The sequence below is a fragment of the Schistocerca nitens genome, chromosome 7 (assembly GCF_023898315.1).
Source record: "Schistocerca nitens isolate TAMUIC-IGC-003100 chromosome 7, iqSchNite1.1, whole genome shotgun sequence".
Classification (NCBI taxonomy): Eukaryota; Metazoa; Arthropoda; class Insecta; order Orthoptera; family Acrididae; genus Schistocerca; species Schistocerca nitens.
The window spans coordinates 340067462-340085706 of NC_064620.1; the positions used below are offsets into that span (position 1 = coordinate 340067462).

Below are 18245 nucleotides of genomic sequence, written 5' to 3' on the forward strand. Positions count from 1 at the left end.
CTAACAAGACGACCTCTTCGATTTTCTTCACACAGCATCTGAAAATCAGTGCCTGGACGTTAGTTCCCAGCAAAAGTACGGTGCACTTCTCAGAAGCACGTGAAAAAGTCAACTTTGAATATCCGAAGATCTGAGCGCTGCCAAAAATGAACAATTTCGAATACAATTTAAACAGAACCGTGTATCCGAGTAAGAAGCGTTCTGGTCTTGAAACAGAGCGAGAATCGAGCCAGTGTGATCTCGCGATTAGAAGACCAGAACCCTACACACACAGTTGCAAGCAGCTCCAATAACATGGAGCTCGTAGGCACCACGAAGGAATTATCCAAATGAGATGGAAATCAGCAGATGTGATGTACAAGTGCAGACAAACGAATAAATTTTCAGAAAAATAGGATGATTTGTTCGGGAGAAAACTTCACAAACTGAGCAAGTCAACAATAGGTTGGTCCACCTCTGGCTCTTATCTAAAGAGGTATTCGTCTTGGCAGGCCACGGTGGCCGAGCGGTTCTAGGCGCTTCAGTCCGGAACCGCGCGACTGCTACGATCGCAGGTTCGAATCCTGCTTCGGACATGGATGTGTTTGATGTCTTTAGGTAAGTTAGGTTTAAGTAGTTCTAAGTTCTAGGGGACTGATGACCTCAGATGTTAAGTACCATAGCGCTCAGAGCCATTTGAACCATTTATTCGTCTTGGTATTGATAGACAGAGTGGTTAGATATCCTCCTGCGGGATATTGTGCCAAATTCTGTCCAATTGACGCGTTGTATCGCCAAAATCTGGAGCTGATTATAGGGCCCTGCCCATAATTCTCACTGCTTACAGAACAAGCAACACATTCCACTCACTTTCACAATCAACAATAGACAAACCAGATAAATATCAAGGGGTATATACCAGATAGTACGTCAAGAATGTGAATCAGTGTATGTGCGAATGACAGGCAGCAGTATCAAAGCTAGGTATGTAGAACATGTAAGAAGTTAGGAATATGAAAATAGCCATTCTATCTTTGTTGAACACCTGGTAAAAGATGGACATAAACCTTCCAACATGGAATATGACACGAAAATTATTAAAGTGATCAATGAGAACGAAAAACTTTTGACATTGCAGGACAACTTTCATATACAAAGAGCCCTTGGGTTGAAAATGAAGCTAATTAATGACCAAATCAACATATGAAACTTCCTGCCAGATTAAAACTGTGTGCCCGACCGAGACTCGAACTCGGGACATTTGCCTTTCGCGGGCAAGTGCTCTACCAACTGAGCTACCGAAGCACGACTCACGCCCGGTACTCACAGCTTTACTTCTGCCAGTACCTCGTCTACTACCTTCCAAACTTTACAGAAGCTCTCCTGCGAACCTTGCAGAACTAGCACTCCTGAAAGAAAGGATATTGCGGAGACATGGCTTAGCCACAGCCTGGGGGATGTTTCCAGAATGAGATTTTCACTCCGCAGCGGAGTGTGCGCTGATATGAAACTTCCTGGCAGATTAAAACTCTGTGCCCGACCGAGACTCGAACTCGGGACCTTTGCCTTTCGCGGGCAAGTGCTCTACCAACTGAGCTACCGAATCACGACTCACGCCCGGTACTCACAGCTTTACTTCTGCCAGTACCTCGTCTCCTACCTTCCAAACTTTACAGAAGTCGGGCACACAGTTTTAATCTGCCATTCTGGAAACATCCCCCAGGCTGTGGCTAAGCCATGTCTCCGCAATATCCTTTCTTTCAGGAGTGCTAGTTCTGCAAGGTTCGCAGGAGAGCTTCTGTAAAGTTTGGAAGGTAGGAGACGAGGTACTGGCAGAAGTAAAGCTGTGAGTACCGGGCGTGAGTCGTGCTTCGGTAGCTCAGTTGGTAGAGCACTTGCCCGCGAAAGGCAAAGGTCCCGAGTTCGAGTCTCGGTCGGGCAGAGAGTTTTAATCTGCCAGGAAGTTTCATATCAGCCCACACTCCGCTGCAGAGTGAAAATCTCATTCTGGTCAAATCAACATAAACAATAAATCACTAATCATGTTAGCTCCAAACCAATAGCAAACAGCAATGAATAACATAACCAGACTAAATAATTAATCCCCCCTTCTTCTCTCTCTCTCTCTCTCTCTCTCTCTCTCTCTCTCTGTCTCTGTCCCTCTCCCACACACACACACACACACACACATACGTGCATACACGAAAAAATAAACAAATATCAAACTACACAGACAACACAAACAAAAGACGAAAGATAAACATATATTAGCAGACAGTTGGCAACACTACGCACCGCCGGCCGCGGTGGCCGTGCGGTTCTAGTCGCTGCAGTCCGGAACCGCGAGACTACTACGGTCGCAGGTTCTAATCCTGCCTCGGGCATGGTTGTGTGTGATGTCCTTAGGTTAATTACGTTTAAGTAGTTCTAAGTTCTAGGGGACTGATGACCTAAGATGTTAAGTCCCATAGTGCTCAGAGCCATTTGAACCATTTTTTTGAACACTACGCACCGTAAATACACAAGCGCACAGACAAAAGTGTAACTAAACTGTTGTAATAATCGTGGGCGAGAAAACGGCGGAAACTGGTCATATGGAGTTTAGAGACAGTTCCAAGATAACTCGCAAGAACTAGCAACATTAGACATCGTAAGTAACTCAAACGATAATTTAGCAATACGAAACTTATGCTACAAAAGTTGTCTCTAATTTGAAAAACAAGAGAATGATATGAGAAAACGTAACATATCAACATACTTCTAACTACTACTTCCTCCATTTACTGTAAACGTATAAAAATAAATCCGCTACTACAGTTAGAGGGTGAACCACTAAGACTTGCATCGCTATTGTTGCGGGAGTGGAAGTGCTATTGATGTGTACTTTTCATAGAATGGATTGGCAGTCAGAGGTTCGTATTGTTAGCCAATCTAACAGACTGTAATAATACTTAGACAGTGTATTTATGTGAAAACATAAACTTTCATAAACGGAACTTTCATAAAAATGTGTGTCTGCACAAAAAATACATTTTCTGAGTGTTATTACGATCTGTTGACTGGCTGACAATACGAGCCCGTGACGACCAAATCGTTCTGTGAAAACCGCACATCAATAGCACTTTCCATTCCCACAATATCTGCGATGCAATTTTAGGTGATTCATCGTGCATATGTGTTATAGAATAGTACAGACAATCTTTGTTAGGAGAATGCAGCTGCCTTCAGTTTACAACAGATCCTTGTGAGAGTATTAAACGCCGTCATTATTCATGGGAGTGTTTTATATCTGACAGTGCATATTTGCTGCTGGCTCTTTACGTTTGACAATGCGTAACGGCAAAAAAATGGTTCAAATGGTTCTGAGCACTATGGAACTTAACATCTGAGGTCATCAGTCTCCTAGAACTTAGAAGTACTTAAACCTAACTAACCTAAGGACATCACACACATCCATGCCAGAGGCAGGATTCGAACCTGCGACCGTAGCGGTCGCGCACCTAACGGCACAGAAAATTTAAGATATGTTATGCTATTGGACAGTTACATATTTACAATAGTTGTCAGAATGTATAGCACTGACATGTATTGATTTTTTTCATGTTTTGTAGCACTTGATAATGGAATACGTATTCCCGAAACAGGTCGTGATAAATGTATCACACATTGGACAACTGGTGCATGACATTCTCAGTACTGCTTCATGAGACAGGTGTACACTGGTTTCTCAGATGACAACAACTAAACATTTTAGATCAGACAAAGTATAAATATTCTATGAAAGATTTACCGCTTCAGCACAAACATAAATAGTGAGCAGGTTGTTTGTAGATAAGTTATACAAGAGTAACCTTTAGTCGTGAAAAGATTAAACAAATTAAAGAAATGTTTGATCCAGATCTGAATGCAGTTTATGTTCGAGTTTTATTTCCGCCTAACACTCTTAATTCCCGATGTTCCCGCTAGGTGGTATGCGTGAATGAGTTATTCAAACAGTCATCATGGAGTCATAATGGTGCAGAAAGTGCACAGTGTTCTTCATGATTCACTGATCCAAATCCGCTACTACAGTTCAGAGACAATTCAGGACTAAATATCCCAAGCCACCACCTCAGAGACAAACTTCAAGACCTTATCCGCAAGAAACAGGTTAAGCTGTAGTATTCGCATTACAATAACAGCGACGTCATTTGGGGCCCTCTTAAAACGGATGAAATGGTTTACATCTGTGTTAGTTTGTTTCCAGCGGCAAAGTGAAATGGATAAGTGATGCAACATTTGCTCTAAGCTGTCAGCCAACACAAACATTTGTGTCCAAAGCTCAAGACCACGGAAGTCTGTTACGCAATCTAATGGGAGTAAATAAGTACGTAAGTCTTCTGGCCGGGATTGGTAGTCATGTATGTTGTGTCTAGACCATACAGCCCAGACACAATGCTGTAGCCGATAGGGCACGCAAGGCTAACGCAGACGGGCGTGAAGTCTGGAACATGAGACTTATAAATGCACTAAAGAAAAATACGTAGCTTTTTTAATACTTAACTTTATTCTCTTGTTGGAATACATCTCTCCTGCATACTCGTAAGCTATTGGCACTGATACAAATGGCGCCTTGCTAGGTGGTCGCCATTTAACTTAGCAGAGGGCTATTCTACTGTCTATCTCTCGGCAATTGAGAGCAAGGCTTAGCACGTCCAATCGCTAGCTATGTTGTCCGTACAACTGGGGACGAGGTCTCCTCAGTCTCTCGAGACCTGCCTTGTGGTGGCGCTAGGTTTGCGATCCCACAGTGGCGACACGCGGGTCCGACATGTACTACAGGACCGCGGCCGATTTAAGTTACCACCTAGCAAGTGTGGTGTCTAGCGGTGACACCACAATGTAGAACTTTTTGAGAGACATCATTTTCATACAGGATGACATGTGTGCATGACGAAAGATTTTTAAAGTTTGACCTCTGCTGAAACATAGTCTTTTGCAATATGTAAGTTGATAATTCCCTTAAGACCGAAACTGCATTAGGGAAAATAAATAATTTCTGCAGTCAGTGGCGAAAATGATGCTTTTTCAAAAAATGAATACGTGGTTTACTACAAACAGGTTCGGAAGTGTGCATATCGTTGAGTTGACTGCAGGTTACTGTTGGATTGCAACCACGGAAATAAGAAGAACTGCAACGCCACAAGATAGTTAGCCTAATAAGGAAGTTAGTCACGGCACGGAAGTAGCGGGAAATTCCGTCGTGTTTCTCCGTGTCTCACTCCACTACTGAAGCAACGGACTTTCCTTCCCATCAGACAGAGTGCTATATCGTGAAGACGAAGTCTCAACATTTACACAAATGCGTTTCCTTTTTTACATATATTCCCCGTCTATGTTTACCGTCGATGCGTCGAAACAGACACACTTTCCAGTTGAAACGAGAATCTTTTCTTTTATAACCGACGTCATACTTGAAATGAAAAAAACATTTTTAGTACATTTCGTAGTGGAAACGACCATTGCAGTTCCGTACCATGTTTGTTCGCTCTTTGCGGATATCTTCATTTTTCATTGTCTGCACTCTTTTCTATTCTGCATAAATATACCATCTACTTATGTTTTCGTGATTTTCTTGTACGTATGTGGTATTAAGTGACCACCTACTCCAATGCTGGATCTTTCTTTGCCTCGAATTTGTAATAAAACCCATTAGAACCAGGTCTAATGATTATGGTCTATACAGGGTGGTCCATTGATAGTGACTGAGCCAAATATCTCACGAAATAAGCATCAAACGAATAAACTACAAAGAACGAAACTCGTCTAGGTTGAAGGGGGAAATCAGATGGCGCTATGGGTGGCCCGCTAGATGGCGCCATATGTCAAACGGATATCAACTGCGTTTTTTCAAATAGGAACCCCCATTTTTATGACATATTCGTGTAGTACGTAAAGAAATATGAATGTTTTAGTTGGACCACTTTTTTCGCTTTGTGATAGATGGCGCTGTAATAGCCACAAACTTATAAGTACGTGCTATCACCTAACATTCCGCCAGTGCGGACGGTATTTGCTTCGTGATACATTACCCGTGTTAAAATGGACGGTTTACCAATTGCGGAAAAGGTCGATATCGTGTTGATGTATGGCTATTGTGATCAAAATGCCCAACGGGAGTGTGCTATGTATGCTGCTCGGTATCCTGGACGACATCATCCAAGTGTCCGGACCTTTCGCCGGATAGTTACGTTATTTAAGGAAACAGGAAGTTTTCAGCCACATGTGAAAAGTCAACCACGACCTACAACAAATGATGATGTCCAAGTAGGTGTTTTAGCTGCTCTCGCGGCTAATCCGCACACCAGTAGCAGAAAAATTGCACGAGAATCGGGAATCTCAAAAACGTCGGTATTGAGAATGCTACATGAACATCGATTGCACCCGTACCATATTTCTATGCACCCGGAATTGCATGGCGATGACTTTGAAAGTCGTGTACAGTTCTGCCACTGGGCACAAGAGGAATTACGGGACAATGACAGATTTTTTTGTACGCGTTCTATTTAGCGAAGAAGCGTCATTCACCAACAGCGGTAACGTAAACCGGCATAATATGCAATATTGGGCAACGGAAAATCCACGATGGCTGTGACAAGTGGAACATCAGCGACCTTGGCGGGTTAATTTATGGTTCGGCATTATGGGAAGAAGGATAATTGGCCCCCATTTTATCGATGGCAATCTAAATGGTGCAATGTATGCTGATTTCCTACGTAATGTTCTACCGATGTTACTGCAAGACGTTTCACTGCATGACAGAATGGCGATGTACTTCGGTCTGACGTCCGCGGATTTCTTTCTGTGGCGAAAGTTGAAGGATATTTGCTATCGTCATGCACCGACAACGCCTGACATCATGCGTCAGCGCATTGTCAATGCATGTGCGAACATTACGGAAGGCGAACTACTGGCTGTTGAGAGGAATGTCGTTACACGTATTGCCAAATGCATTGAGGTTGACGGACATCATTTTGAGCATTTATTGCATTAATGTGGTATTTACAGGTAATCACGCTGTAACGTCATGTGTTCTCAGAAATGATAAGTTCACAAAGGTACATGTATCACATTGGAACAACCGAAATAAAATGTTCAAACGTACCTATTCTGTATTTTAATTTAAAAAACCTACCTGTTACCAACTGTTCGTCTAAAGTTGTGAGACATTCGTTTGTGACTATTACAGCGCCATCTATCACAAAGCGAAAAAAGTGGTCCAACGAAAACATTCATATTTCTTTACGTACTTCACGAATATGAAATAAAAAATGGGGGTTCCTATTTAAAAAAATGCATTTGATATCCGTTTGACCTATGGCAGCGCCATCTAGCGGGCCAATCATAGCGCCAACTGGTTTCCCCCTTCAAGCTAGACAAGTTTCGTTCTTTGTAGTTTTTCGTTTGACGCTTATTTCGTGAGATATTTGGCCCGCGCGCGATCAATGGACCACCCTGTATTTCCCATGGTGTCCCATAAACTGGCCTGAAACACTTCTGTGAAGATTCCTCGAATAAATGTACAGCCAGTTCTGTGACTTATTACTGCCAAAACTATACCAAAGCTCTGTTCCTTATCACATGGCATGACGTCGGTAACTCTAGCACCAAATGGAGCTGATCCTGCAATACGAGGCAGTTGAAGGAACGAGAAAAGACAGTGTTTGTCTATCAGCGAGCAGTTAGGCGTACTGTGGTGGTATTCTTCATTACAACGGGGCCAGAAAAAAAATATTTGGACGACTTCACACGGGAAAGATTCATCGTGGAGCTGAAAGAAGAAAAAATTGTGACGAGTGCAGCCCAGGAGCTTGGTACTGCTCACAGCATTCTTTCACGTACATAGGGAGTGTTCTGAACCACAGGAGGTCGCAGACGGTCAACTACAACAGCAGAGGATCGCTACATTGTGCAACAGGCAAGAAGAGACCCACGCCAAACAGCAGGTGCAGTTGCGACCACATTCAGCAGGACCACAAGTCACGTAATCTCACGCTCCACAGCGACACGGTGTCTGCGTGGAGGTGGTCTCTTTTCCCGTCGACCCGTTCGTTGTGTGCCTTTGACGCTCACGAATCGGCGGCGTTTCCGAGACTCTGGGCATATCCTCATATAGCGAGAGATGGGAAGACGTAGTGCACTCTGTTGTTGTTGTTGTGGTCTTCAGTCCCGAGACTGGTTTGATGCAGCTCTCCATGCTACTCTATCCTGTGCAAGCTTCTTCATCTCCCAGTACCTACTGCAACCTACATCCTTCTGAATCTGCTTAGTGTATTCATCTCTTGGTCTCCCTCTACGATTTTTACCCTCCACTAGAGGATATTCGGCAACTGGCCTGGCTTGCCCGTTCCCACGTCTTAAATTCCATCAAGCACGCGTGAGATGCATAGGGGAGATAAAAGCTCCAGCGACCATCCAGCAGTTGTGAACAGCACTGGTGGAAGAGTGGAACGCCCTACCATAACAACTCCTTACGAATCTTTTGTCCACCATGGGATCACACTGCATTGCTATCTGCACTCTGAACATGATCGTTTTGGAGGTCCACGTGTTATGGCGTGGAGAGGCACAATTTTGCATAGTGTACTAACCTCCAATTGGTCTACACTTACTGAAAACAAGCTTCGGGCCTCGAAACGTCTCCCCACGGCTTGGACGACCTCTTCACGCCCTTCTCGGCGGGAGGAGGTCGTTTTGACCCGGTTACGGATTGGACACTGCCGGTTCAGTCACTGCCATCTGCTGACGGCTGCGGTGGCGTCCTTCTGCCCATGTGGGCAATTGCTGACGGTACGCCACGTTTTAACGTCCTGTCCGAATTTTAATATACTGCGCATTGATCTCGGCCTGCCATGTACTCTGGATGAAATTATAGCGGATGATCCAGGAGCAGCTGCTCGCGTTCTTCGTTTTATCCACTTGACAAACGTGTCTAAGGACATTTGATTGTGCTGTTTTCTTTTAATCCCTTGCCTGTTAATGTGCCTTTCATAGTGTTGTCCTTTTTAGTTGCTGTTTTAACATTGTGCCTCACAGTGCATTCATAATTTAGTCTGGGCGCTAATGGCCACTGCAGTTGTGCGCCCTAAAACCACAAAACAAAAAGAATCCAAATCTTTGAACACTGTACACTTACTGGTCAACATTAGTGAGAAACTGTGCTCCTTCTCTCTTTTCGAGGTGTATTCGGTACTGACTTCACTTCTATGGATTTTAATGTGCGACTGCATCGAGCAATGCAGCTGGAGGACCTCCTGGAACTAGAGGATATTCGGCAAGTGGCCTGGCTTGCCCGTTCCCACGTCTTAAATTCCATCAAGCACGCGTAAGATGCGTAGGTGAGATAAAAGCTCCAGCGACCATCCAGCAGTTGTGAACAGCACTGGTGGAAGAGTGGAACGCCCTACCATAACAACTCCTTACCAATCTTTTGTCCACCATGGGATCACACTGCATTTCTATCTGTGGTCATCACGCGTCCAATTAAGAACCACGTCCCACCTTTTGCTATGTACAGGGATTTATGATAAATCGCGATAACTTCAGTGTGGGCTGGAAATCATTAAAAGAAAGCCGTTTTTCGTTGCGACGGTATCTTCTCACGAAATTCCAATCACCAACTTTCTCCTCCGAATGCGAAAATATTTTGTTGACATCGACCTACATACGGAGGAACGATCACCATGATAAAATAGGGAAATCAGAGGTCGTAAGGAAAGATATAGGTGTTCATTCTTTCTGCGCGCTATGCGAGATTGGAATAATAGAGAACTGTGAAGGTGGTTCGATGAACCGTCTGCCAGGCATTTTAATGTGACTTAGAGTATCCATGTAGAGGTAGATGTAGATGCAAAAGTTACTGTTGTTCTTAAGTTTGGCACACCAATGTAATTCATACACTTTAAGACGGGCAACATGACTAGGTGTGAATAATGTAAGTTGGGTTGCCTGTCATAAGGTCGTTGATATATTTTCCAGGCAAATTTTTGTTCGCTCACCATGTGGGCATATATTTACATCAGAAACTATAACTGCAAGTCATTGCAAAGTGCTCAGTATTAGTTAGTCTTCCTGGAGTCAACTTACATTCCACTCTACGCGCTGTATACGTATTAGTATTAGTTAGTCTTTATGGAGTCATGTTACCTCCCACTCTATGCACTATACATTAAAGTCTGCGTCACTGGTAAGAAACTCTGCTGCCTGAGCACATATGTCTAAATCTATGTTGCATCCTGTACACAACATATAACACCCAACGAGGGGAACGTGGCTCAAAATACGAGTACACTAATATATGAGTGTGTCGCCAGGGGTGTTATCTCTCTAACAGTTCACTGTAACGTTATCATTTCCGGACCACGTCTGTGGACTAATGCTGGTCCCTATTGTGAATACCGCCATTGGTTTGCCAGTTTCTGGGTGACAGAAACTGTTCTCCAGCCTCAAAATAACGGTCTGTTCTTTCATTTATGCAGCTAAATGGATGGTTGCCATAGCCGACCACGCTCTTCCGCACGGTGGTCAGTCTTTCCTGACACCATCTCGGGAAAAACTAGAAGTGTTGGTAAGGGGTAGTACCTTACAACAAGTTCTATGGGCATTAGCAGGAAATGGCCAAGTCAGATGTATGACTTATGCTCTGCCGGCATCAAGCGAAAGGCCTGAAAGTTAAAATAATTTATTGGGCCGATTCTGGAGCTTGCAAAATCTGAAGTCAGTACGAGAGACGTGAACTCTGTGTGGCGGAGCTGTCGTTTTAAAAGTGTTTCGTGTATGTGTGATTCTCTGTGATCAATAACGTTGTTCGTCAGCTACGGAAAAACTCATAAGAGTTGGCAAGTGCGTTTCCCGTGGGTAGTATGACGCACCTCTCCTTTTGTATAACCTTTGAGACTTAAAGATGAACATTGCTTCAGAACTAAAACTGTTTCACAGCACTGAGTCCAAAACGTGCTGTAACAGACGGCCATCAACCTCAAGGCAAGCATGACATCGGAGAACAAGATTCTGACGCACCCTGACAAATATACCCGGTGTGTTTCGAATCACATCACAGGCAGCTACAATTCTGGCAACTAATTCCAGCTCCCTAATCACTGGGGTGTCATAATCAAGTGACTCTAGATATCCCCATAGGAAATAATAAGAGGATTCGAGTCTGGTGACTTCACAGGCCATGGAGTAGGACCTCCGCTTCCAATCCAGCAACCAGGTTCAAATGGTTCAAATGGCTCTGAGCACTATGGGACTCAACTGCTGAGGTTATTAGTCCCCTAGAACTTAGAACTAGTTAAACCTAACTAACCTAAGGACATCACAAACATCCATGCCCGAGGCAGGATTCGAACCTGCGACCGTAGCGGTCTTGCGGTTCCAGACTGCAGCGCCTTTAACCGCACGGCCACTTCGGCCGGCTCCAGCAACCAGGAAATACAGCACTGAGATGGTTGCTCACATCCACAATGAAGTGAGGTGCTGCATCGTCTCGAGTATCCTCTCACGAACAGCCAAGGGTACGCTCTCCAACATCTCAGGTAGGACTCTTTGCTCGAACATCAAGTACAAGTGGGCATTCAGATGGCCTACTAGACCATGGCTTCCTAGTAATCAGGCTCGTCCTCCTTGTTTCCTTGCAGGAAGTAAAGAGTGTGCTTGTAAATAAACAGGACAATACGTGTAAATTGTATGCACGTTGGTTGTAAGTAATCTGGAAAACGGTAATGCTAGACAAAGCGGTAGACAAGTTTACTTCCACATCTCCTTAAGCTGGCTTCTCCGAGCCCAGGTTCCCTACCTCAAATTGTTCAGAGGAGCATTCTCTATGTCCTGTTACACTTTTGCACGCTCTTACGGAAACACATACGTATATCAGTGTGATATCGCTATCCTATGTATGGATGTTGTGATACCCATACCTTCTAAAACCGCCGTTAGATTTTCAAATTCTCTCGCTCGCTACGCACGAACAGTTAGTCTTTCCGCAAAAATTAACAGGACATATTTTTAGTAAATTTAATTTAGTTAAATTTTGCAGTACTCAAGTAGAATGCATCTGAAGCTCACTTTTGTAGGTTTCTCTTTAATAATTCGACAACTACGACCTTTAGCGAAAAAATACCAGTACAAAATTTAAGTACATTAAATCTTCTACAAAGAGGTCCAGTTCATTTTTCCTGTAGGACTAATAGTTAGCACGTAGCGAGCAAGAGAATACGAAAATGTGGTAAGTGGTATTTAAAGGTGCTGTGGGTTGCATGTAACCGATAGGTAGGGGCAGATGAATCACATATATCTCTCACATTCCAAAGAGCTTCCCTGCGTGCTACCTCAAACCATGTCAAAAGCAGAATGACTCAATTGGCGCCAATCAGGTGTAATATGTGTGAGGGTTCTGAATAATTTTTCAATCAAAATACAATTGAGATAACTTCTGTTTTTTTAGATTATTAATCAGATTTAGATTATATATTTCTCGACGCTACGTCTACATGAGAAGATTTTTAGCAATAATATCAAACGACAAAGGCTACAAAACTCGTAAATATAAAAATTACAGAGTTTTGTTATGTTATACTATCGATTACATGCCGATGTTAAAATAAATAAAAGTATAAATAAGAACATACGTTTTATCTGATTTTAAAATTGAGTAGTAAATATAGCAAGGTATCTAAAACCAAATCTAGATTTGTTTTTAGAGTATTTGCTGTTGATTATTTGTCAGCTAATTTTCATATGGTAAGATAGAAATTTGAGATTAAATGGTTCAAATGGCTCTGAGCACTATGGGACTTAACATCGGAGGTCATCAGTCCCCTAGAACTTAGAACTACTTAAACCTAACTAACCTAAGGACGTCACACAACACCCAGTCATCACGGGGCAGAGAAAATCCCTGACCCCGCCGGGAATCGAACCCGGGAACCCGGTCGTGGGAAGCGAGAACGCTACCGCACGACCACGAGCTGCTGACATTTGAGATTATATCTACATATAAACGAAAAATTATACTAGCGGGAAAACTGCACCCGATGACTGCAAAACGCTATTAACTTAATTTGTGCATGGAAACCACTTTACATCCGCCCATAATTTAAATGGTATCGTTTAGTTCGTCGACTGAGCAGAAGTTTCGATGGAACTGGTTTCGTTGTAACGGTGCTGAAGGACTCGCTGTTTGCCTGTTTTGTGAAAGAAAGTCTGACTTAATGATCGAGCATTTGATAGTTGGACAGAGGTCTTATATTAAAAAGACATCAGCTGGCTGGAGATAGATCTGATAACGAGGCGAATTCGGCGACGTATTATAAGAGGACAATAAATTCCACTTGTTTCAGTAGAAACATAAGGTGTTTTTTTGAGTGCCCTTCTTCTTTTTAACTTTTGACTGGTATCTTGTTTTATTTATGGAATAGATGCTAGAAACCGGTCGGAAACGGTGTACCGACTGTTTGCGGTGCTCGTTTTCCAGTCCAGTGGTCTGATCTGAAAGTCTTTCGAAACACGGCATTTTAACGATGTCTCTCGGTTCAAAATGAGGATGGCGAACGTAATTTAGACTTCTGGTACACCATATGTGTACCAGCGCGTAGAAATATCAACGTCCGGGGTCAAACGTTTTCGAAGCAGTCTACGGAACAATACGTTGCGATATCAATGTTGCGCACTGCTCCTTGCTTTGAACGTGTGGATTCTGCCCGCAGACGTGCATGGCTTTCCGGTAATCACTGTGGAAGATCCGTGGACGAACGAAAGTAACATAAAATGTACGAGATTTTTCCGGGGTTCATATCTCGGGTTCTGTTGATGATAGAAAGAGAAGGCCAAGTGCTTTGAATAGTCATTTAACTGGGAAACATGTGTACACTCAGCAAAAATATCCTCTTACTGCAGCTACCCTACAATACAGGGACGAAGTTGGAATATTACACACTTCCTCCACCGTTGGCAAATGGAAAAAGACGGTTGGTTCTTTTTGCATTAGATGTGGGGTGTGTCGTTGACCTAGGGAACATGTGTATACCCAGATAAAAGATCCTCTTACTGCAGCTACCCTGCAATACAGGGTCGAAGTTGGAATATTACACACTTCCTCCAGCTTTGCAGCTTTGGCAAATGGAAAAAGACGGTTGGTTCTTTTTGCATTAGATGTGGGGTGTGGTGTGTCTTAAGCGGCTTGTGGAGCCACCATGTAAAAACCGCACAAAATTACTCAAATTTTAATGGTATGATCTCTAGGTATTTCTCCAGAAGCGCAATCTCCCCGTTTTCAAAAATCTTTATCTGTTATCGAAAAACGCGGTTTTTCGGTACCAAAACCGAGCCGCGAATTCCAAGACCCTTGTTCACAGGAAATATCTTAAATTCTGCTATATGCTATGTGATCAAAAGTATCCGGACACCCCCAAAAAATACGTTTTTCGTATTAGGTGCGTTGTGCTTCCACCTACTGCCAAGTACTCCATATCAGCGACCTTAGTAGCCATTAGACATCGTGAGAGAGCAGAATGGGTCGGTCCACGGAACTCATGTACTTCGAACGTGGTCAGGTGATTGGGTGTCACTTGTGTCATACGTCTGTACGCGAGATTTCCAGACTCCTAAACATCCCTAGGTGCACTGTTTCCGATGTGATAGTGAAGTGTAAACGTGAAGGGTAACGTACAGCACAAAAGCGTACAGGTCGACCTCGTCTGTTGACAGACAGAGACCGCCAACAATTGAAGAAGGTCGTAATGTGTAATAGGCAGAATATATACAGACTAGCACACAGGTATTCCAAACTGCATCAGGATCCACTGCAAGTACTGTGACAGTTAGGCGGGAGGTGAGAAAACTTGGATTTCATGGTCGAGCGGCTGCTCATAAGACACACATCACGCTGGTAAATGCCAAACGACGCCTTGCTTTGTGTAAGGAGCGTAAACATTGGACGATTGAACAGTGGAAGAACGTTGTGTGGAGTGACGAATCACGGTACACAATGTGGCGATCCGGTGGCAGGGTATGGGTATGGCCTAGTGAACGTCATCTGCCAGCGTGTGTAGTGCCAACAGTAACATTCGGAGGCGGTGGTGTTGTGGTGTGGTCGTGTTTTTCATGGAGGGGGCTTGCATCCGTTGTTGTTTTGCGTGGCATTATCACAACACAAGCCTACATTGATGTTTTAATCAAAATTTTGCTTCCCACTGTTGAAGAGTAATTCGAGGATTGCGATTGCATCTTTCAACACGATCGAGCACCTTTTCATAATGCACGGCATGTGGTGGAGTAGTTATAGGATAATAACATCTCTGTGATGGAGTTGCCTGCACAAAGTCCTGACCTGAATCCTATTTGAGATGTTTTGGAGCGCCGATTTCTTGCCAGGTGTCACCGACCGACATCGACACCTCTCCTCAGTGCAGTACTCCGTGAAGAAAGGGCTGTCATTCCCCAAGAAACGCAGCACCTGACTGAACGTATGTCTGCAAGAGTGGACGCTGTCATCAAGGATAAGGGTGGGCCAATACCATATTGAATTCCAGCATTACCGATGGAGGGCGCCACGAACTTGTAAGTCATTTTCAGCCAGTTGTCCGGATACTTTCGATCGCATAGTGTATAAGCCCAAAATCCCGATCCTTAAACGTTTCCGAGATACAGAGGTTCGAAATTACCCTAGTTCTACACGTAAAACACGCATGTAAAATCTGGCGTGGGGCCAATACGTGTTTATAAAGTAACGTTAGCACGGAGAAATATGCTGTAAAGTGTTTCCCTTATCACGAGAAGGTTTTTGGGATCCAATGTTGTTGTGGTACTGAAGCATATGCAAAACTTTTGTGTAAAACTACTTTTATGTTATTTCGGTTTCACATAAGTGAACTATCTAAATCTTACTGACCAATACGTTTCTTTTCATATGAGTTACATACCCTGCTTCATCAGGGAAAAGGAGGGAACCAGCGGAAAAATGTTACTATTGGACCACAAAACATGCGAATATATTCCTGTTTATTCAAAAGACTCTGTCTGTAAAGTGGGGTACCAGCTGCCTCGTTCTATCTCGTTCAAATCTTTAAAAATTTTCCCAGAAATTTTGGCATGCGAATATATTCGCGCTTTTTTCGCTAAGAGAGAAGAGGACAGTGGCAGTGGAAAAGAGGTGGAAAAGTAATAAGTACAGGAAGATAACAGGCAGTAGTTGTGTTACAGAAAGAGCGAAGGAGACAGTGGCAGAGAAAGAGAGGGACACTGTGGCAATGCAACGTCGTTGACAGTGACACAGCGGTGCTAGGAAAACAGTGAAGGAGACAGTGCCACAGGGAGAGGAATAAAAAGAGGGAGAAAATGAAAATATCCTGTGATAATGAAAAACACTGTCTATGACAATGACAACGAAGCAGAGAGATGTAGAGACAGTGAGAAAAGAAACGACAACAATGCTAAGCAACGAATGAGATAGTAACAGAAAGAGAGAGCAAGAGGGAGGCAGTAAGAGTGAGAGGATACAGTAGTAGCAGGACAGAAGGAATGAGACTCTAAAGAGATACAAAGAGATAATGACAATTGTAAGTAGGCTGTTTAGATTTTTATGTGGGTAACGCCATGTAGCGCTCTGTATGAAAATCACTGACTGTGCTGTGTGCAGTCTGAGGCTGGTCGGTATTGTTGCAATATTTGCCATTGTAGTGTTGGGCAGTTGGCTGTTAACAGCGCGTAGCGTTGCGCAGTTGGAGGTGAGCCGCCAGCAGTGGTGGATGTGGGGAGAGAGATGGTGGAGTTTTGAGAGCGGATGATCTGGACGTGTGTCCATTAGAGACAGTAAATTTGTAAGACATATATAATGACTTTTGAACACTATTAAGGTAAATACATTGTTTGTTCTCTATCAAAATCTTTCATTTGCTAACTATGTCTATCAGTAGTTAGTGCCTTCAGTAGTCTGAATCTTTTATGCAGCTGGCAGTAGTGGCGCTCGCTGTATTGCAGTAGTTCGAGTAACGAAGATTTTTGTGAGGTTAGTGATTGATGAAACGTATAGATTATTGTTAGTCAGGGCCATTCTTTTGTTGGGATTTTTGAAAGTCAGATTGCGTTGCGCTAAAAATATTGTGTGTCAGTTTAGTGTTGATCAGAATAGGCAAAGAGGGAAATGTCTGAGTACGTTCAGAACTGCTCAGCTGTTTGAAAATCAAATAATGTAAGGGATTAATCAACACAGTAACTAATAAGTTTTTCAAAGGGGACGTTTCACAATGAGCTGGTCTGAAAAGTGAATGAGAATGGGCAGGTGGGAGTGGATGGGTAATGCCGACTTAACAGCGATGAACTAATAGGTGTGAGCGAGTTAAATTCGAGAAAATTTTTGAAGATGCTGAGGAAGGTAGAATGAGGCAGTTGGTAGCCCACATTTCAGTCAGAGTCTTTTAAACAATAGCATATTTGGTGTTTTTATGCTTCGTTAGCAGCATTTTTCGCCAGTATTCTTAACTCCTTTAGCAGAACATTAGCACACTATTACAAACTTCAGTACATTTCATACGTTCTGGAGACAGCGTATTTTCCATTTATAATCCTGTGAAATACTATGAAGCAATATGTGTAAAGCAGACCAGTTTCAGTCCTCACTCGGTGTAAATCGGCAAAAATCGAAACGTTCCAGTCAAATAGTATATGTGATTCAGCATCTGTTCGCCGAACTTTGAGATCCGACCACGTCAATATGGAGGACCAGCAAGGACTCCATTGTTGAACACTAGCGAGCTATGTAGACGGTAGCAGTGTTAATCAAGCACATGTTAGTCGCTGGTAGTCGTTTCTTTGTGACACTTTTTGGTCGAAAGGACCGTGTAGAAACGACACTGTGACAACGGCGTGTGTAAACAGTAGCTGGCCGAGCGAAAGGTTTACTCTCGTAGGCAGAAGACGAGAACACGAGGGGTGGGAGAATTGTCGCACCTCTCCCGATTAATTCATAAACCGTCTCTTTCTTTTGTGACCTTGTGACCCCTCTGTGTCTGCGCTCTTGGCGGGGGCCTATCTCGCCACGCCCTCGGTACAGCCCTGAATAAGGCGGCGAAACTGAAATGTCTCTTTAATTTTTTCTATATTTTGCGGCTTCAAACGTGACTGTATTCAATACACTGGAAGTATGAACTAAAAAACTCCATTCATGAGAAAGCAAAAAGAAAAAATAAAGCATATATTAAGACAAATTACAGACGATGGACCCACAGGGT

General features: G+C 43.3%; 1 non-coding gene across 1 annotated transcript; it reads left to right on the forward strand.

The window, feature by feature from the left end:
* Positions 1-1846: 1846 nt before the first annotated feature.
* Positions 1847-1921, forward strand: Trnas-cga (transfer RNA serine (anticodon CGA)). Its single transcript has one exon. It is a non-coding gene; the product is annotated as a tRNA-Ser (tRNA).
* Positions 1922-18245: the final 16324 nt, after the last annotated feature.